The 23329-nt window shown below is 39.7% G+C and overlaps 1 pseudogene; it reads left to right on the top strand.

Moving 5' to 3' along the window:
- LOC110160237 (contactin-associated protein-like 4) overlaps positions 1-23329 on the top strand; it is a 513033-nt pseudogene that overhangs the window by 426302 nt on the left and 63402 nt on the right.

Here is a 23329-nt window from a genome sequence, read left to right as displayed (position 1 = left end):
CTGACCAGAGAAAAAGGAGACAGAGAAGAGCCCGATCTCTGAGCACTCTGAATACTAGAAATCAGGTGCATTACAATAATAAAGCGCCGTTCTCATTATGGGTCATGTGTTTTTAAAAGATCTGTTTCTGTTCTGATGGTTTTGCAAATGACCTGATTAAAAACAGTGTGAGATCTGACAGAATGATTATTTAGTAACACTCATGACAGGAAGTGCGTGTTCGGTGTCGTTAGCGTGTAGTGTTTTAAATGGAAGTGTTCCTCGCCTCATTATCGCCTCAGACCTGGTGAGGATGGGGGTTGCTAAAGTAGATGTCAGTTATAAAAGTGGTGGATAGACTGTGAAAACAAAGTACGCACGAGGTGCTGAACTGCCAAATGGCAAAACAAGTTCAATAGGAAAGAGTGTTAACTTTAAAAAAAAGAATTTATGCTTCTATATTGTACAGGAAACATCAGGGGGGGAAAAAAATAAAAGACTTATCACACTAGTATTACAATAAATATTCTTAAACTCACAAATGAGTCCAGTTGTACATAAAATGTGTTGTGTGTATTTTATCTATCAGAATATGAACTGACAATTTATGATTACGCTTACGTACTTTCTTCAGTACAAATACGAATTCACAGACGCCACCAGTTCAGTCCTGGTTCAGTTCTGGTTTAGTCCTGGTTTAGTTTTGGTTTAGTCCTGGTTCAGTCCTGGTTTAGTCCTGGTTTAGTTTTGGTTTAGTCCTGGTTCAGTCCTGGTTTAGTCCTGGTTTAGTTTTGGTTTAGTCCTGGTTCAGTCCTGGTTTAGTCCTGGTTTAGTTTTGGTTCAGTCCTGGTTCAGTCCTGGTTCACTCCTGGTTTAGTCCTGGGATCAGTCCTGGTTCACTCCTAGTTTAGTCTTGGTTTAGTCCTGGTTTAGTCCTGGTTCAGTCCTGGGATCAGTCCTGGGATCAGTCCTGGTTTAGTCCTGGTTCAGTCCTGGTTTAGTCCTGGTTCAGTCCTGGTTTAGTCCTGGTTTAGTCCTGGTTCAGTCCTGGTTTAGTCCTGGGTTCAGTCCTGGTTTAGTCCTGGTTTAGTACTGGTTCTTATGGGATCAGTCCTGGTTTAGTCCTAGTTTAGTCCTGGTTCAGTCCTGGTTCAGTCCTAGTTTAGTCCTGGTTCAGTCCTGGTTCAGTCCTGTTTAATCCTGGTTCAGTCCATACGCGGTGCAAAAGTCCAGCATCTCGATCAATGTTTCTTCCGCCGAATAAGTAATGACGCATTTTTGACAGCAAAGTCTCGTCTGTGAATTCCTATTCATTCTGAAGTGAGCGTAATCATAAATTTTCATTTCATGATTGTAATTCTTGATGTTATAACTTTTCAATTCGTATTCTGATGGATAAAATACACACAAATATATTTTATGTACGACTGGACTGGATTCGAGAGTTTACAAATATTTATTATATGCTCAACTACAGACAAATATGCAAGGGTTTCTATCTTATGCACAGAAATATTTCTCAAAGCTTTCTTATTCCACACATTCACAGGACAGAAATGAAGTGTTGCTGAATGTCTTTAGAATGATCTTGACCTGTATCAGAACAAGTATAAGCACATAGACTAGTATACGCTCATGGACCACTATGGAACCTACCTGGGATTACACAAGACCACATGGGAATAGAAAAATCACAAATCACATTCTACTGTCTGTTAGTATTGCGTATCGAGTGTATTCCTTAGTATCAAAATATTAATATGATGACATCTCAGTGAACATTCAGATCAGACAGAGCTGTTTAAGTTTAAATGAACTGGCTTTCAGCGCCGTATAAAGAAGTGGACTAAGTGAGTGTCACCCACAGCGCTCGGCTCCACTCAAATGAATCTCGTGATACTAGTGGTTACAGGGCAGATTTGGAGCCCGACTCTATATCATGGTAGAATTTTGTAACGGAGAAAATAGCAGAACCAAAATGAGAAGGCTCACAGCAGCCGCATTCTATTGAATGTCGGCAGTTTACAGTATTACATGTTCAGAAAAAACTTGTGTCGACTGTCAAATCATGTGAAAGAAAGTCTAAGGCTACGTTCAGACTGCAGGGCTTAACGCTCAATTCAGATTTTTTTGTGAAATCCGATGTTTTTGCGAGGTCGTTCACATTTCCAATTAAATGCGAAATGTATGTGTCTCCAGTGTGAACATTAAACAGCCCGAAAGTGTCCCGCATGTGCACTGGAGACACAACGACATCAACTGCAGCGAGCGTCATCTGTGTTTACGGAAGTTGTCCAAACATGGACGCGAGCATTGAGCACTTGGAGATTTTAAAGTTCCTCTCGTACTGGAGCCAGAACATGAACGACTTACTTGTTTTAAGGAGGAGATTGAGAAGGAGAAGGACGAGGTTTTTGGTCGTGGTGTTTTGTGGGGCAGTGGCAGCGACGTCCGTTGAAAGGAACGTGTGGATGTGGAGACGGAGCCAAGAGTGGTGAGTGGTGATGTGCAGTTCATTAACAATTTTCACCTACTTCAGCGCAGAATAGTGACGTTTGTGGTTTGTTGATAACGTGTAGGACGGATGAATGCACTTTGGTCATTCAGACTGAAGTCACATGTCAAAAGATTAGATATGTACAGAGTTTTTAGAAACACTTTCTCCACACATACACAACTTAATATATCAAAATGACCAAAAGACAGTTCTCCCTGTTTACTGTGTGCACCAACATTTTTGCTGTGACGTAAATCCAACCGATTCAGTCTGCACTGAACAAGCCCGAGTTTGTATTTCAGAACCCCAGTTTGATTATTTGCTTGGCCGTTCCATTGCACTTTCTCGAGGTGGAGGTCAGTTTTCCCTGAGCGGTAGAGATTGTGGTATTACAGAGAGAGGGGCGACAGTATTCCAATGTCAAAGTCCGTGGGAGCCAGGGTCAAAAGGAGCCAGAAGAGCCATATGTGAACTTTCTGGAGCGCGACAGCTAGCCCCTTAGCTATGTCCATTCACAGTCTACGGATGAAACCAGTGGGGACACAGATCATTATTTTACTTATTAATTTGAGGAGCACTATAACCCAATTAAATAACATGCATAGCTGAACTGGCAGGGTGAGGGAGGGTGTTAACACTTCAAGACCTAATGGCAATTTCAGTACATTTGTTCTCGCCTGGATTCTTTTTCTTAATTTAGCTAATAAAACTCCCATTTTACCCCCTTAATGATATAATGATATAATATACATCGTTTTATCAGTATAGCCTGTTATTTCACAATCTGCTGCTGTAGTTTTGTCACACAGCTGTAGTGAAAGCTATAGGAGCAGAAATGAAAACAAAACTAAACTAAACAAACTAACTAACTAACTAAAATTCACACAGCAAACATGTATAAACAAAGTTTGGACATAAAAAAAATGCTTACTGTATTTTCCGGACTATAAGTCACTCTCGAGTATAAGTCACACCAGCCAAAAAATGTGCAATGAAGAAAAAAAACATATAAGTTGCACTGGACTATAAGTCACACTTTTTGGGGAAATGTATTTTATAAAATCAGAGACCAGGAAGCGACATTTCATCTTGAAAGACAAGTTCTAGTAAAAACAACAGAACAGAGAACAGACTGAATAGGTGTTAATATGTTCATGTAACATATGAACAGTTATTCAGATAATTATAGCGTAAACAACAGAACAAGTTTACCAAACTCAGGATCTCACTCTAAATCACTAAATCCATTGAATTCTTCATTCTCGGTCTCACTTCTGCGCGACCTCTGGAGATAAACCATAGATCCATGATGTAAACAGAGCGCCGCTTCTTCTGTGTCGCTGTCGTCAGACTCAGCATCAGTTCCAGTTAGAATTATTCCGGCCTTTCTGGACAGGACGGTTTCTGTGTCACTGAAGTTCAGGCTTTGTCGATTCATCCAGTGACTTCCATGAAGGTTTCATGGTGCATCCCGGAGGCTGTACTCTTCATCCTCTCTTTCTGCCAGTCCCTCACAAGTTTCTCAGTCACTCCAAACTTTCTTTCTACTGCTCGATTACCATTTTCAGCTGCAGATTTCACTATTTGCAGAAAGACAACAGCTTTTTCAACAGGAGACATGCGTAGGAGTAATAGTAGTACTAGACACTGACAGACAAGACTAGAGCCTCTCGCGGCTGTCTGTCTGAAAATGTTAATATATAAGTCGCACCAGAGTATAAGTCACAGAAAACACACCATGAAAACCATGAAAAAAATGCATGTATGTAATTTAGGACCTTAGCTCCAGTCTGTAAGTAAACTAAAAATATTCTTATTGCCTCAAAACAAAAAAAAGTGCAATGGACTTTCATGGTGTCAGTCATGAAAACAGCTGATGTCAGGTCCAGGACACAGAGCCACATCACTTCCTGCATTTTCATGGGATTTATTACATTTTTATTTGTACATTTGGGCTGAAATAAAGCTTTCAAATAAAAATAAGGGATGAGCAATAACACAGATCAAGATGTGTAATTTGCCATTATTTGAGAAATAACTGCACTTAGAGTGACTTTTTCAATTGTTATGAACACAGACGCTCAGAGCATCGACCATTTTGACTCACTACACTCTTTGGCAAAGTTTGGCCCAATCAAAATGGACGGAGTGAATGAGATTGGGGGAAAACAAAGTTCGTTTTCCCTGTGTCTTCATGTAGCGTGCGTGTGACGTAGGATAATACGCTCGGAAAATCTCGGAAAGAAAAAAAGTAAAGTAAAGTTTCGATCTTTTTTTCTTTCTGGAAGGGTTCATTTGGATTCCTTGAGATGCGATTCGCTGAGGAACAAAGATAGCAGATTGTGATTGGTTAGACAATTACCAAAAGAACTGAAATGGACAAAATTCTCTTTGCCATAGAGAACGTTTCACCTTTATAAAAATAGATATTCATGGCGCCGTGCTGATTTAGTTGTATCTGTGTTGTATTTTTGCAGAGTGTAGACGGCTCACGTAAAATACAACAGTGAAAAGTCCAGTATATGTCTGTGGTGTTCTGTTTGGGGCAGATGAAGGCTGTTCTCAGAAAACCCACTGGAGAAAACTCTGACCCATCTCTTCATCGAGCTCCTCTCCTCTCACAGCTCCAGTCTGATGGACCCAACACAAATCTTAAGACTTAACTGAACACAAAAACTCTTATTGCTTCTACTGAAATTCATCTGTATTTGCAATGAGCTAATTCATACATTCTCCCAGTATGAATGAACTCTCTACTTCCTGTAAATAAAAAAAAATAAAAAAACTTTTCACTAATCACTTTTCTATGCTAATTGCTTCTTGATTGGTGTAAAACAAGTTAAAATTTGAAAATGGGTAACACTTTATAATAACTACACCTTATTTAGCCTTAATAAAGCATGAACAAAGACTTAATTAATAATGATTCACACTTAGTAACTACTTAATTACTACCTGAATTAGCACTTAACTTGCACTTAATTCACCTGTGCTGTAAATAGTTACTCATAAGTATTTCTTACTTAATTACTCATGAACTAACCATTTGTGTGTGCATTTGTAAATGTATATTTAAGTACAAATTGGAGCATTTATTAATGATTATTAAACCATGAGAGAATGATTTACTAGTAATGCATTATTGTTTCTCTGGTATTTGACCAACCTTAACAAATGCTTAATAAACATAATTAGTCTTCACTTTAGAAAAACTCTCAGAAAGACTTAACTAACAGATAACATGCTGCCTGAATGATCATTGTATTGTATTATTAGTAAATCATTCTCTCATGGCTTATTAATCATTAATAAATGCTCAAATGTGTACTTAAATATACATTTGTAAATATGCAAATGGTTAGTTCATGAGTAATTAAGAAGTATTGAGTAACTATTTACAGCACAGGTGAATTAAGTGCAAGTTAAGTGCTGATTCAGGTAGTAATTAAGTAGTTACTAAGTGTGAATCATTATTAATTAAGTCTTTGTTCATGCTTTATTAAGGCTAAATAAGGTGTAGTTATTATAAAGTGTTACCTGAAAAGGATAAAAAGCACACTTTAGATGTTCCATATTACTCTTATTTTCTGATCTGCATGAAGTTGGCCCCTCACCAAACGCACACCTACACAAAGGCTCTGTCTATCGTTTGTGCTGCAAAAAGTTTTGTTTGTGCTGCTTTACCTTTTGAGATATTGCCGATTATTTTATAGGTCAAATTTGAGTCAGCCAGTCCCCAGGAAGCTTCAAAATGCTCTACAATGACCCAAAATGGCGTCAATCATTCGTGTGCTTCATTTGTGCTGTTTTGTGCTGCAAAAAAGTTTAGTTTGTGCTCTTACAGTTCTTTTATGGTTAAGAAGTTAGTTTTATTTTTTGAGACATGTGAGATGTGGAGATGTGGACAGACTAATAGGGCCGGGTATCATTAAGAAGTTCCCAATATGATACATACCTCGATACTTGGGCCACGATACAATACATAACTCAATACAGTGAGCTTTTGATTTGATATGATATATTTCAAGGCTAAATCAAGTCTAAATCAGCAGTTTTCAATAGGTGAGGCCCAACTCCCCTGGGAGGCGCCAAAGAGCCACTGGGGCGCAACACAGGTGGACTGAACCAGTACTGAAGCCAGGAAGATTAAACCAGGATTGAACTAGGACTAAAACAGGACTAAAAGAGGACTAAACCAGAACTGAACCAGGACTGAGTGTCGGGTGACCACAAGAGAAAGGACCGGTGCAGAGCTCCACACCCAGGGGACTTAGTGCAGCCGTCGCCGTTTGTGCTTTGCTGACACCCTGCTCCACGGGCTTGGGGTTCTCTCTCTCTCAAGTCCAAGATTAGTCCTGGTATAGTCCTGGTTTAGTCCTGGTTTAGTCCTGGTTTAGTCCTGGTTTAGTCCTGGTTTAGTGCTGGTGACCTTCTGATGTTCAGTGATGTTAAAAGTAGCCCTCGGCTGTCTTTACCTACTCTAAGGAGAGGCTCACATTCACCCACTTTGAAAACCCCTGGTTTAAACCACTTCTTGTGCAAAGTTCATATGAAACGCCCCAGTTTTAATCATCAAAACAGTGAAAATGTCAAATGTGTTGCACAAACAAGTTTCCTTCCTCTGAACAAGCAACAAAACTGTAGCTGTAACGACATAATTTTCTAAAATACACCAAAAAATACTCATAATAATCACTACAGCAGTCCCTGATATTGATATTGTATCATCACATTAAACAATAAGATATATTGATATTTCAGTATTTTTACAAACCCCTTCTGCAGGAGTGTCAAACTCATTTTGGTCCGGGGGCCTGTATCCAACCTACTTTGATCCTAAAGGGGCCGGATCAGAAAACTCATGTCATATAAACCTCCAAAAATAACAATAAGTTCAAATATTTGTGCAGAGAAACACAAATCTGTTACAGAAATCTTTTTTAACTGATGAACTCTTTCTTTTGCAAAATAATATAATATTATGAACAACCTGAAACTTTAAGAAAAATGCAATTTCAACACAATGTTTTAACGTTAACTTGTATGCAAAAAGGAAAAAGTCAACTTTTCTTGGAAAATCCTGCACTCGGCTCCACTTTTCTCATGTTGGACATTTTTCTGATGAGGGTGTCACGGTCAACAGTCAAAACGATCGTCCTTTAAGAGCGTTTGGAAAGAGACAAGTCTTCATTTGTGCTGCTCTGGTGGGAGGGGCCACGTACAGAGACGCTGGAGACGCTGCTGTGATAAACACCACAGAAAATTAACAAGATTTTAATAGAAAATATAATTAAAATATTTTAGTAGAAAATCAGCCGAGGGCCAGATTAAAGGTCTTGGAGGGCCGGATCTGGCCCCCAGGCCTTATGTTTGACACCCCTGCCCTACAGACTAATGTTAAAGAGTTACTCAAACATAAGTGAATGAAACAAAACACAACTTCAGGTCTGTTTTTGACGAGGTAACAACATTATAACATATAATGTTGTTAAAATATAATATAGGACTTTCAAAACTATAGTTTGAGGTGGAGGAGGGAAAGTTTTTAAGACCCAAACAAACAAAATCACAACCTATCACTTCCACTCTGCTGAAAAGGCGAAACATCTCCACATAAAGTCGCGTGTTTGAAATGCAGTAAAGTGTCAGCATTAGCATCACTTCATTAGCAGCTCGGCGCCATGAAAATCCAAGACATATGTTCTCATTATGAAACCTGCGCTCCTTTGCTGTAGTTACACCTCTGCAACGTGTTAATACTAATATTTAACACTGCCTCTGTCCTCTGAAGCTTCTGTTTGGAGTCTGATCTCACACAGGTGTTTCTGCAGAGCATTTCTCACATTTTTCCTCGTCTTCCCCAGTGAACAATAATACAGGTTTGTTGTGGAAATGGAGAGTGTGGGTGTTAAGAAAATGTATGCCCTATTCCTCCTGGATATATTTAGTTTACTTTCAAATCACAAACTGTAAAAATGGATGGAGATAAACGTGCATTGTGTAACTTTTCAGGTGAGGGCTCTGCATCCTGCTTGTTCTTAGATGTGGAATGTTCCTCACTATGGCATTAAAATGTTCTATCTCACATTTATTAGACTCTTGTGAGCTTTAAGTCGTGTTATAATGTTACCTCATTAAAAACAGACCTGGAGTTGTGTTTTGTTTCATTCACACATGTTTGAGTAAAACTTTATTATAAGTCTGTCTACATCTCCAAAGCTCAGAATGATCTGTTCCATCTTGTGATGTCATGAAGTGGTAGTTTTCAAGGTAACAGCTACAGGTACCAACCTTTTGTTCAGCAGAGACTGACTGAAATGATCCAAATTCAATTCATCTTTATTCCAAACTCATGGTCCATTTTTAGACAAGTACAGTGACTGTACAGTGACTGGGGATCATTAAGAAGTTGCCGATGCGATACATACCTCGATACATATCGAGGACAATACACGATACAGTACATATCTTGATACAGTGAACTTTTGATTTGATATATTTCAAAAATGATTTGATATGGTTCAATAAAAAAACAATTGCTAAATCATGTCTGTGACACTAAACTATGTCTGTGACCATATTGGCCTGTAAAAGCCTGATCCCGTCAGATCCCAGAGGCTCAACAGGGCTGGGCCTGGTCAGGACTTGGATGGGAGAACACTGGGAAAATCAGGTGCCACAGTGGGGCGCCAGTGGAAATAACTGTCGTTGTGTCCTTAGGCAAGACACTTCACCCACACAGCTTAGTATGAAAGTGGTGTGTGTGTGTGTGTGAGTGATGGTGGTGGTCGGAGGGACTGTTGACGCCGATTGACATGGCAGCTGCGCTTCTGTCAGTCTGTCCCAGGGCAGCTGTGGCTCCAGCAGTAGTTTACCATCACCAGGTATAGAGTGAATGAATAATGCTGAATAATGCTCTGTAAAGTGTCTTTGTGACAAAAAATGTCTGTGAAAAGCGCTACATAAATAAAGCCTTACTTACTTAAAAGTCTTTGTTAAACCACTTCTTGTGCAAAGTGAAAATGAAACACAAACATTTTAAACATTAAAAAGGTGAAAATGTCAAATAAATGAGTTTCCTTTCTCTAAACAAGCAACAAAACTGTAGCTGTAACAAAATAATTGAGTAAAATATACAAAAAAATACTCTTGGTGATATATCGATACAGCAGCCCATGATATCGATACTGTGTCATAGCATTAAATGACACAATATATCGACATTTTGATATTTTTGCACATCCATAATCATATTGCTCTGAATCTCATATTGGTGATTGACATTATTATTTCAATGTCCAATTTGTTCTGCAAATAAACCTGTACATTAAAGTTGTTAGTCGAGTTGTTAGTGTTCAGTCGTGCAGTAACAAACATCTCAGTCGCACTCGTCCATCGTGGCCTCCTCAAAAACACCACAAAGCGTCACTGTAGACGCCTGCAGTCTTTGTAAACTGGCTTTTGTGTAATTAATCCAGACGTGGGCAGTGTACAATATGATTTAAACACTAACAACTTTACATCATTTGTACAAGAACCAAACTTATGTGTAAGAGTATTTGCCGGAGCATAGAGTGTCCTACACTGTCTATACATACTGTATTATTATGATACTAATGACTCTAGTGAAGGTGCGTGGACATTAAAAACACAGTGGAGCACTTCTTGTATTACCACATCACATCACAAGGTGGAACAGAGTGTTTTTTGTTAAATTCGGTTGTAATCTCTGTCCTGTAGATGATTTGACACCAACCTGCCGAGGGACTGAAGATGGAAATTAGCCGCGCTGGCAATAATCTTTACGTATTTATCATTTTAAATGTTCATTAACATGTGCTGTCCCTTTACAAATAAATAAATAAGAAGTAAGAAAATAAGAGAGAAGAACTTTGTGCACTGCAAAATCACTAGGATTCACTTGTATTCAGCTCGTTTACTTTACTCACAGCTACGAATTAGTGGATCTTAATGATTGTGATAAAGTTACAGTGACTTTCAGGGTGAAAAAAGCACATGACTTGACTAGACTCAGGTCAACTTGAATGAGACGAGGAACTTTAACAGTGACATGTTGTTACTAAGAGTCCAGCTCCATTTCCCAGTCTGTTCCAGTCCTCGTTTTGCATCCTCCCTGTTTTTCCTACAGCCGCCACTCACTCCCTCATCCTCCCAGAGCGTCTCTGTATCCTCCTCTGTTCATCCAGTCTCTATATCCTCCCTCTGTTCATCCAGTCTCGATATCCTCCTCTGTTCACTCAATAATAAATAATAATAATGCATCAGTTTTATGTAGCACTTTTTTGGTCACTCAAAGTTGCTTTACAGAGCATTATTCATTCACTCCATACCCGGTGGTGGTAAGATACTACTGTAGCCAATACAATGTGTGGGACTGATGGAAGTGCGGCTGCCAATCTCCAACCACCACCATCACTCACACACACACACACACTACTTTCATACTAGGCAACGTGGGTGAAGTGTCTTGCCTAAGGACACAACAACTTAACAACTGGCATCCCACTGTGGCACCTGATTTTCCCAGTGGTCTCTCATCCAAGTAGTAACCAGGTCCAGCCCTGCTGAGCTTCTGAGATCTGACGAGATCAGGCTTTGACGAGCCAGAATGGCCATTCAGTCTCTATATCCTCCCTCTGTTCATTCAGTCTCTATATCCTCCTCTGTTCTTTCAGTCTCTATATCCTCCTCTGTTCTTTCAGTCTCTATATCCTCCCTCTGTTCTTTCAGTCTCTATATCCTCCCTCTGTTCTTTCAGTCTCTATATCCTCCTCTGTTCTTTCAGTCTCTATATCCTCCTCTGTTCTTTCAGTCTCTATATCCTCCTCTGTTCTTTCAGTCTCTATATCCTCCTCTCAGTCTCTATATCTCTCTGTTCTTCAGTCTCTATATCCTCCTCTGTTCTTTCTCTATATCCTCCTCTGTTCTTTCAGTCTCTATATCTCCTCTGTTCTTTCAGTCTCTATATCCTCCCTCTGTTCTTTCAGTCTCTATATCCTCCTCTGTTCTTTCAGTCTCTATATCCTCCTCTGTTCTTTCAGTCTATCCCTCTTTCAGTCTCTATATCCTCCTCTGTTCTTTCAGTCTCTATATCCTCCTCTGTTCTTTCAGTCTCTATATCCTCCTCTGTTCTTTCAGTCTCTATATCCTCCTCTGTTCTCAGTCTCTATATCTCCTCTTCAGTCTCTATATCCTCCCTCTGTTCTTTCAGTCTCTATATCCTCCCTCTGTTCTTTCAGTCTATATCCTCTCTCTTTCAGTCTCTATATCCTCCTCTCTCAGTCTCTATCCTCCTCTGTTCTTTCAGTCTCTCTATGCTCCCTCTGTTCTTTCAGTCTCTATATCCTCTGTTCTTTCAGTCTCTATATCCTCCTCTGTTCTTTCAGTCTCTATATCCTCCTCTCTTTCAGTCTCTATATCCTCTGTTCTTTCAGTCTCTATATCCTCCTCTCTGTCTCTCCTCTGTTCTTTCAGTCTCTATATCCTCCTCTGTTCTCAGTCTCTATATCCTCCTCTGTTCTTTCAGTCTCTATTCCTCCCTTCTTTCAGTCTCTATATCCTCCTCTGTTCTTTCAGTCTCTATATCCTCCCTCTGTTCTTTCAGTCTCTATATCCTCCCTCTGTTCATTCAGTCAGTGCTAGATTACACCTGTTCTCCTGTTTGGTTTCTTCCACCATTTTGGAATGACCGAGCTTTATTATTTTATTGTTACACATGTTACGATGTGTTTTGAACTTAAGCTGAACAAAAGTTTAGCTGCGTTTTTTTCAAAGACTAATAAATATTCAAGTCCTGTGTGTGTGTGTGCGTGTGAATGTATGAACATGTACATATATATCAGGGAGGGGGAGCATTCAGACCAGGAGGTGGTTCATCGGGGGGCTGGCCGGCCTGGTCGACGGGCGGCCGCATGCGGGGCCCTGGGGGGGGGCCCGCACCCATCATGGGGGGTGTGGGTGTGGCTCGGCCTGCTCCCACTTGAGTGGGGATCTGAGGCAAAACTCCAACACACACTTAACACATTTTCAGTACTCAAATTAAATAGTAATAATACAGGTCAACAGTAAATCATCCGCATAGCCTGTCTATCCCCCCACACACATACGCATATGCACACACACACACAGACACACGTATACACGCACGTACACACACACACACACATGCACGCATATACACACACAGACACACACATAAGGTTAACACTGTCACCAGCCCCTGTCATCTTTGTCCCTATTTGTATGTAATCTTTAATCGTAGTGTCTGTCTTGTATCCTGTATGTTGTTTGGTTCCTATTTGTTGTAATCTATGGAGTTTGCAAAAAAAAAAAAATAATTATTATAATAATCCTTGTACCTGGTGCAGATCTAAATGACATTATTGTAGAATAGATCCTGTTTTTACTCTAACTTGTGTATAGAAGGAACATTTACTTGTTCAGTTTAAGACAATCGTTTTCCATGGTTTTACCAAGTTACTGTTAAAGTAAAACTTACTACAGATTTCAGATTTGAGGAACTGACTGATTCATTGTCACAGCTTCACAACATGAGTTCAATGAATGCAAACTAAAATTCACTTCACTTGCTGTGCCAAGTTAGATGAAAGAAAAATTTGCTGAACTTTACACTGAGGAATTACTTGTAAGCTCAGTTTTAAATTAATAATCCACCTTAGTTAAATTTTTCAAGGCAATCAGTTTCCTAGAGTTATTAAGTTTAACTTATTAGATTTTGCAGAGTGTGTTTAACATGTGTGGAAGAAAAAAAAAAGAAAAACAACTCCAGGTTTGTTTATGATGAAGAAAAAACATTATAACAGATCAGAAAATAGTGTAAAACTGTATGAAGCCTTTAAAAGAAACACACTATTCTCTGCCATTTCAATAGGCCGTGTATTATATAGGCATTGATACAGCTGCTAATGTTTTCTAATGGAAATGCATCTACAAAGCCCACCTCTTTCCCTTTGAGAAAGTACTTTTGTTGAATCTTCTTCTTCTAAACCTGATTTAGTCCGTCCATAACTCTCTCCCTCCTCCGTATCTGCTTGAGTACATGCAAATCCTGCTGTTTTTGTGAATTCCCATCCTTGCGTAAATATTTGAGGCGTTTCTAATCACGCATTTCCATGGACAAACAGACTGTGGGAAGAACTGATTGTCTTTCCACTAATAATCACGCGTGTGTACAAACTGACCACCGGCAGCTCCCTCCCTGTTTACCCACAATGCAACGGGGGGCCTCTCGGAAAAGCACTGGATTACAGAACAGACGGATTTGTGTGTTTATTCTCGGAGAAGAGATGATGTGAGAAATGAATAAGAACAAGCCTGGAGAACGTGTGAAGGCTAATCTATAACGTTAGCGGCGAAACGAGTGTGAAATCGAAATTAATTAGAAAACACAGATGCACGAACACAAAATGGAGTGGTCTCTTTTTAATTATTAATACGACATGAAGGAAGTGGTGAGTGCTTTTGTATTGAGTAGAACTGTACAATGCATCAAAACAAGATTCTTCATTGAATCCTTTCAGAAAACTGGAGCTAAATGATTATAGTTAAATGCTGTTGCGTGCCGTGACTTTTATGGGTCGGCATAAAGACTTGGGGTGAACATTAATATGTAGCCGATAACAATTTAATAACACCACTTTATATACAAACAACATTGCAAATGAGTATTTATTTTACTGACATATTAAATGCATATATACTGAGCGTGTAAACGGTGTACAGAGTCAAATTAGACTTTATTAATATTTGTATTTGACACCATCTTTGTACAAACAGGGCTATTTGTGGTCTGTTTGTTTCTTCACATATTTATCCTGTTAATACACCTTATTTATCCAGCTGTGCCTTCACTACTGTTGTTGTCTATGTAATTATTATTATTATGCATCTAGAAACCACATGAATGACATGACAGCTCTACACAAGTGTAACGCGCTACACAAAATGTACATTCATGAAGAGATACTAACAACAGCACTGCACTGGTCAGACAGGTGCACTTATAACACCAACTCACTTATAACTCACTTATAACACACTTATAACACACTTATAACACACTTATAACACCAACTCACTTATAACACACTTATAACACACTTATAACACACTTATAACACACTTATAACACACTTATAACACACTTATAACTCACTTATAACACACTTATAACACACTTATAACACACTTATAACTCACTTATAACTCACTTATAACACACTTATAACACACTTATAACACACTTATAAGTGAGTTATAAGTGTGTTATAAGTGAGTTGGTGTTATACGTGTGTTACACGTGTGTTATAAGTGTGTTATAAGTGAGTTATAAGTGTGTTATAAGTGTGTTATAAGTGTGTTATAAGTGAGTCTGTGTTATACGTATGTTATAACACACTTATAACACAGACTCACTTATAACACACTTATAACACACTTATAACACAATTAACTTATAACACAGTTATAACACACTTATAACACACTTATAACACCAACTCACTTATAACACACTTACAACACACTTATAAACACACTTATAACACACTTATAACACCAACTCACTTATAACACACTTATAACACACTTATAACACCAATTAACTTATAACACATTTATAACACACTTATAACACAGAGTCACTTATAATACAGACTCATCCCGTCACGTTAGAACAGCTTGTTATCACTCACCTTTCACTGATGCCGAACTACGTCTTTCCTGAAGAAGCCTCCTGTCTTTCCCTGACGTGGAGCATGTCCAGGACTCACACATGTTCCTCCACACGTGTGTAATGTGCTGTTATTCCACTGACACTGTCGCTCCTTTCATAAACACACAGATGAGGTGGAATCCTGACTGCAACAGCCGCTCACGTCACTGCTCCATCTGGATCCTCTATTTCACACAAACTTGCCCTGAAAGTAGCTCACTGTTTCATTAAACGATGGCCTGTATTTCTAACTAACATCCGCTGCTGTTGTCATGACACCCATGTGGAATCAGCACACATCTCCAGTTCCTGTGAATGATGGTACAGGTTTATTCAGCACTGTTTGAGCCGACTGTGGTCTTCAGTACACATGCACAAACCTCTAAAACAACCGGCTGGCCTCTCCAGTTGTCAGAGCACATGTAGAAAGCTGCATTCTTAACATGTGCCTCACCTGTCCCCTCCCCTTTATTCATCTGTGCTCTCATTTCTCTTCCTTCTTCTTTATTCCTCTCCTCAATCCTCCATTTTTCTGCTGTCAGTCAAATGTGTCATGTTGAGTGGTGTCCCAAAGAAAACCTCAGTGAAAGAGTGAACCTGCGGGAGGCTTCAGGAGCAGACATCAGAGAAAAGAATCAAACTTTATCGGTCTCAGTTTAGATCCTCTCTCTTCACTGTGTCTCCTCTGTGGGCGGGACTTTCTTACCCATTTCATACATAATCCAGGAGAGGAATAAGGAGAAGGAAGTGAGGAAACAGAAATAAGATGCAGCCCTGGTCTTCTTCTGTCAGGTCAAAGCTGGAACACTATCAGAGTGCAGTAAAGTAGATAGCATCTAGTATATTATAGGATATATTTTATTTTGAAGTAACGTTACTTGAGTCATTTCTGCTCAGTCCACCATCCTTAAACCTTGACTGTTTAACTTTTACTTAATTTTACTCCAAAAATCTGATTTGAGTACCCATGTAACTGTGGCCACTGTTCTCTCAACTTTAAACATTGTTGTATGTCATAAATTGTCATGAATCTTCTGTGGATGTTGTATTAACTCAGCACTTTTCTCATACTTATACTTTGTCTTCCCTCAGGAGGTACAGCGTCTCGTCAGAAGGGCTTCCTGGGCTGTCTTCGAGCTCTTCAGTTGAACGGACAGACTCTGGACCTGGAGCAGAGGGCCAGGGTGACCCCCGGGGTGAGAGCTGGGTGTCCCGGTCACTGCAGCACCTACGGGTCCCTCTGCCAGAACCACGGCCAGTGTGTGGAGAGGGACAGAGGCTTCTACTGCCAGTGTGGAGCCTCTGCCTACACTGGAGCCTTCTGCCACCAAGGTAAGACTGACTGGATTATGGAAACAAAAATTAGATTTAAAGGTGCAGGACTCTCTGTTTGGGGGTCCGTCTTCTGCGTCTGACATTAGGCATTAGGATTTGTTTCCTCAGTGGTACTTTTTTATTTAACCAATTGCTGCTATTTGGTCGTAAAGTATGTAATGCACCGCTAACGGGGCTAACTGGTATATTAAGCTTTTCCCCTTGATAAAATTCACCAAACATTCTCTTTGTTCTGGTTTCAAATCCTTGATCTCGGGAATCGTTGCTGACACAGTCTGTCTTCGTCTACATCCATCTCGACGCTTTGTTTACTGTTGTGTTGTTCCACAAAAGGGACACAGACAGACGCGACGAGTTTGACGTCACGGCTTCACAGCTCTTCTCCGATTGGCCGGTGCACGGTCTACAACTTCCGTGGTTCTTGCAAACCATCTAGTGTATTCTGATTCCTGACCTAGTCACTGGAGAGAAATGAAATTGAGTGGAGGCACTAGGTGGCGCCAGCCTGGATAGGTAGAATCCATGACAAAAGGAGAAATTCAATTTGTCAATTGGACAAAAGTTTATTTTGGTCTAATGCGTTTTGCAGCTCATCCAAGTCGAACTGAAGAAGCAGCTTCAATGAGCTGCAAAATGTGTTTGACAAAATAAACTTGTCCAGTTGACAAATATAATTTATCTTTTTGCCATAAACAGTTCTACTTTACATTTATTCAATTATAGGTGGTTTTACAGCTCAAAAACACCTAGAAAAACAGACATTCTGAGTGTGAGTGAGGTCGTCTCTCCACAGATCTGACCTGTAACTTGGTCTGGTTTGGTCTCCATGAAGATAAAAAGGTTTAATACCATACTGTGAAACATTCCAGAGGAAGCAAGAACATATTTATGGAAAAAAGTGCACCTTATAACTGAAATTAATGAGGTTTTTTGGATAGAGAGAAGGTAGGGCATCAGTGCACCTAGAATATAGAAAACAAACGTGGTGATGTGTCTTGTAGAAATAGACTGTTGTAAATGTACATCACAAGTAGAAAGATATAATACATAATCAAACTCCCCAATCAAGGAAACACATGAGTGGACATTGAACAGTTTCACATTGAACAGAGAATCTGGTTTAGAAAACTGCCAGATCCTCATGGAATTAGTTAACTGTGGCAACCTCCCCCCCCCAAAAAAAAAAAAAAAATGTGGATGTGTTGGTCAGTTCACTTTCATTTTTTGTGGTTTATTTGTGAGGTGGTGCATCAGCGGTTCATCTTGGAAAAACATGGATCATAGCACCATCCGTGGTTATGAATGTTTATAATAGTTTCTTATTTCATATTCATGCCAACTACGCCGTAATATTGAGAAGACAGACCTTGAGATTCTGGCTTTTTGTTCAGATTTTCCACTGAACCAAAAGTTCGTATCTCAAGGTCTGTCTGACAGTAGGGCTGTGCGTTGATGCTCCACAATGGCCTAAAATGATTTATTTTATTCTTTTTGTTAAAATCAAGCACAGCGAAAACTGAATATTCTGCTGTGAACTTTAAAAGGCAGAATAATATTTTTGTTCTTCTCTCAAGGGAAGTGGATTAAAATAAACACCTAATCACCATCATGAAATCTGTCCAAAAACTCTAATACTATTACTTTCCAAAACCTGGAGTTGTGTTTTGTTTCATTCACACATGTTTAACACACAAGTTCTTCGCTCAAATTTAAAACACTCTGTTCCAACTTGTGTTAATATAAGAAGTGCTCCACTGTGTTTCTAAACTCTATACATCATCACTGGAATCATTTGGATCATTTCAGCCTCAGAAATGCCAACCTCTGCTGAACTAAAGGTAAAAGGCAGATGTTGAAACTTGAGAACTACCACTACTTAGACTTAGACAAACTTTATTGATCCACAAGGTAATTTTGTAACGTAATCCATAAAGTTACTTGAGGTGAGTAACGTAATTCTTTGGATTACTTAATTTGCCGTAGAGCAGCAAAGATGAGGAAATCTTCACATAAGATGTTTTGTTTGCTAAAAGAAAATAAAAAGCCCAAACTTTACTCAACCAAATAAAAAATATTATTGATAGAAGAGAAGAAGACATGTTCTGCACAGCATGATTTAGTCCTGTTAAATTCTGTTTTAGTCCTGGTTTAGACCTGATTTTATTCTTGGTTTAGTCCTGGTTTGGACCTGGTTTAGTCCTGGTTTTAGACCTGGTTTAGTCCTGGTTTGGACCTGGTTTAGTCCTGATTTTAGTCCTGGTTTAGTTCTGGTTTAGATCTAGTTTAGACCTGGTTTTAGTCCTGGTTTAGACCTGATTTGGACCTGGTTTGGACCTGGGTTTAGACCTGGTTTAGACCTGGTTTTGTGTCCTGGCAATGAGTGGAATTACCGGAAAAAAAAAAAAAAAAAAGGATTATAGCCCAAAATGTGAAAACAGGAAAAAAAATGCCATGTAATCCATTTATTTCAACAAAGTAACTGTAATCCAATTACCACTCACTGAAACAGTAACTGTAACCGAATACAGTTACTCATCATTTGTACTCTGATTACGTAACTCTGGTACATGTAATCTGTTACTCCCCAACACTGTTTGTAGTTTACTGAGGTCGTGCTGGGACACCCAAGTGGATTCGTGTATGGGGCGCTCTGGACTGTGGGCGCGCAGTCGTTTTTTTATGAGGTTAGAGGCTTAAGAGCGCATCTAATAACCCGGAAAATACGGTATATATTTATAATCCGCTAATGACATGACATAGGTTCAGTCCTGGTTTAGTCCTGGAGAGTCTCCACACGTCTCCAACACTCTGGTTCACTAGGAAATTAGGCCTTATGTCCAGAATTCCAGACTGTCCCTTTAAGCTGCTGTGGTGGGGTTCTTCCAGAAAACTCAGGCTTAGTCAGGAAATGCTTTTAGGTGATTTATTGTGCTCTCCAACGGTGCAAAAAGGTGCCAAATGTGAGTAGTAAAATATTTACAGTGGTTGCGTGAAAAAAAACAAAAAAAGTTAAAGTTCGAGACAAACTAACAAAATGAGTTTTTGTTGGACTTCCCCTTTAAGTCCCACAGCGTTTGCTCTCTCGCTCTCTCGGTCGCTCGTTCGCTCTGGCTCTCTTCACACTAGGGCTGGTATCATTAAGAAGTTGCCGATACGATAAATACCTCGATACACAGGCCACAATACGATACATACCTCGATACAGTGCACTTTCGATTCGATATGATATATTTCAAATCGATTTGATACAGTTCAATAAGAAATAAAGGCTAAATCATGGCTGTGATACTGAAAGTGTTTGTTAAACCACCAACGTTCATATGAAACACAAACATTTTAATCCTCAAATCAGAGTCAAAATGTCAAATGTGTCGCATAAATGAGTTTCCTTTCACTCCACAAGCAACAAAACTGTAGCTGTAACAAAATAATTTAGTAAAGCACACGTAAAAATACTCTTGGTGATATATCGATACAGTAGCCCATGATATCGATACTGTATCATCACATTAAACGATACGATATATCGATATTCCAATATTTTTGCACACCCCTATTCCACACACGTTACCTCCACTGTAACCTGGTCGCAACTGCTGGCAGAGCTGGAGATCGCACCTTTATACCCCCGTTTGCCCCTCCCACATTACATAATTCCCCCAATAACTGTGATTTGTGCCGTTTCTACTACTCAACGGCCTACGTTCCACATATCGATCGTTATACACCTGTAATACCTTTCACCCAGAATGAACAGGTCTCGTATATAATTTCCGAGAGACAGACAATCCGTTTAATTGACCATGCAAATGAATCTTAGCTCACATGATCCCCTGAACCCGCGCAACGGAAGGATTTATGCTCCCAGCGCGAATGTGTCCGGGTTTGCCAGAACGCACCACGGAAGGAGGGCGAAGGCGGCGGCGCGAGGGTAAGTGACTGTCTGGTTTAGCGTGATTCTGATGGACCGAACAAGCGCTTCTAAGGCTACGTCCAGACTGCAGGGCTTAACGCTCAATTACGATTTTTTTGTGAAATACGATGTTTTTGCGAGGTTGTTCACATTTCCAATTAGATGTGACTTGTATGTGACTCCAGTGTGTAAACGGCCCGAAAGTGTCCCGCATGTGCACTGGAGACACGATGACGTCAACCGCAGCGAGCGTGATCTGTCTCTCGTACCGGAGCCAGAACATGAACAACTTACTTGTTTTAAGGAGGAGATTGAGAAGGAGAAGGACGAGGTTTTGTGGGACAGCGGCAGCGACGTCTGTTAAAAGGAACGTGTGGATGTGGAGACGTAGCCAAGAGTGGTGAGTGGTGATGTGCTTCGCTTCAGTGACACGGAGTTCATTAACAATTTTCACCTACTTCAGCGCAAAATAGTGACGTTTGTGTCTTGTTGGTAACATGTAGGTCAGATGAATGCGCTTTGACCGTTCACACTGAAGTCACATGTCAAAAGATCAGATATGTATCAGTTTCAGGAGCACATATCCAAGTGTCCTGGGTCACATTTGAAAAAATCAGATCTGTGTCGTTCAAACTGTCATTAAAAGATCAGATACAGGAACATAGAGGCCAAAAAATCTGATTTGGGTCACTTCAGGCTGCAGTCTGAACGCAGCCTAAGTGTGCACCCTTAGTCGCGGCAAGACACTCAGGAGGTGTTGGGAAAATGTATTTTAATAAGTGGTTTTGGTAAGAAACGGTACGGCGAGCGGTGAGCACTGAATACGAAAACGGGCGCGCGCGTCTTCACGTGCTCTCCCCAGGGACGGCGTTCTTAGGGACGAGCCTGCTCCGTCACACCTGCATACAGACCAGTTATTCTCATTCTCTTTATATGGATGGGCCATACTGAGCAATGAATGACTGCAGGTTCTGGGGTTTAGGTTGTGAACATTCAGATCAGAGAGAGGTATTTTAGGTTTAAACCAGCTGGATTCAGAGATTGGAACTGGCAATCCAAATCCAAAACTAAACATTTTCTACATGCTGCAATTTTCTCGTTAAATTTGAATACGAAGAACCCTTTTGACCACTCAGCGTCCGCCTCAGTCCATATATATTTTTAAAAACATGAAATTATAATATGTGCAGACATCTCTTCCATTTGCCGCTCAAGGCTGGACTCATTTCACTCTGCACCTCCGCTGTGGCTCTGCTCTTTATTGTACACAGTCATTACAGATTTCACAGGGGCTTTTCAGAGCGCGCTGAGCAGACATCTTTGTTCAGGGACTAACCTTTCTATCTGTGGTCAAAGCGTCCATTCACCGGCCAGACCCTGCTCCATACAGCGCCGAGCGGCCGGCTCCGCTCTCTCCAGGGTCAAGATGGGGGATTTGTGTGAGTGCACTTGTCCTGTCGGCAGTACAAAGAGATAGAGTTTGTTTAAAGCCAACACAGTGTCAAACGATCCAGACGGAGAAGTGGCCGTGTTGAGAGGAGAAGTCAGGAGTCTCGAAGCAAACTCCAAGGATCCTCTGAAATAATGGCACCCGAGGATGAGAGAATTAAAAGGTTTTACATTACACAAAACTGACTCTCTAGGGCTTTTAGTTTTAGTTATAATGATTTTCCCTCATCTATCCCTCACCGTATTTTTTGGGCTATGAGTCACACTTTTTTTCATGTTTGGGTGTTTCCTGCAACTTCAGGGCAACTTATGGGTCCGGTCAATTGTTAACGGAGGGAAACAGAGGCAGATTTTTGACATTCAAATGTCTCTTATTCAGAAACTAGAGGGACTATTGAAATAAGTAAAGTATCAGAATGTAGGAAAGAGTTACACTCCAACAGGGTCAAGTTAAACCTGTGATATTCTTTCAAGTTGTTGACAAAAAATTTAAAAAACTCATGTCGGTAACGGAGGGAATGAAATATGCAGCACTTTTTGGGCAATAAATACAAACAGTGATAACTCTTGGTTCTCACTTCCATATCCTTAACAAACTGGTTTGAATATTTGCTTCATATAGTTTTCTACCATATGGTACAAGATTAGGTTGAAAAACCTCTTACTTTTTGAGATTTTTTATTAAGAAAGGTCATGGTAACAAAAGTAACAGAGGGAAAATTGTGCAAACAAGTAGAAGGTGCAGGATTTTACATAATTTGTCAGATTTTTTCTTCTGAATACTTTAATATTACTTCAAAATGAAAGGAAACTATTTCTATAAAATATGTCAGTCCTTCCAAGCAAATTTTTATCATTTTAAATAAATTTTTTTTTGAAAAATCATGTACCTTCATCAACAGTTCAAAGATGGAATAACACAAGATATGATGAAATACATCAATTTATTGACATGATTTGCAGGTCTTTGAAATTTGGGAAATAATTTTTGTTCCATGTTTCATACATGGTCTGTTTAAAATGTATGGAACTTTAGAACCAAAAATGGTACAGAAAAAAGGTCAACAGCTTCATAAACTAGAGTACATATGTATCTGTTCAATACATTTTTATATCAGATGAATTAACTTGAATTTTTGGCCCTGCTGTTTACTTCTGCTTGACCGGGCCCATATATATTAAAATTTTCACACTGGCAGCCGACAGAGGGCGCTCTAGTCTTGTGTGTCAGTATCTGTTGTTCTTGTTCCTCCTGTATCACTGTCACTTCACTCTACTGCACATGTCTCCTGCAGAAAGAGCCTCTGTTCTGTCTGTATCATGTCAGTCGATCGCACCATTACTTCTGCACCACTGAACAATTTAACATTTAAACAAACTTATAAAGACGACTGAGAAAACT

This window comes from Boleophthalmus pectinirostris, unplaced genomic scaffold (genome assembly GCF_026225935.1).
Source record: "Boleophthalmus pectinirostris isolate CB_2022bp ecotype Guang Dong unplaced genomic scaffold, ASM2622593v1 HiC_scaffold_7, whole genome shotgun sequence".
NCBI classification, from domain to species: domain Eukaryota; kingdom Metazoa; phylum Chordata; class Actinopteri; order Gobiiformes; family Gobiidae; genus Boleophthalmus; species Boleophthalmus pectinirostris.
Note: the sequence above shows the minus strand (reverse complement) of the source record. Positions and strands in the feature narration are given on the sequence as shown.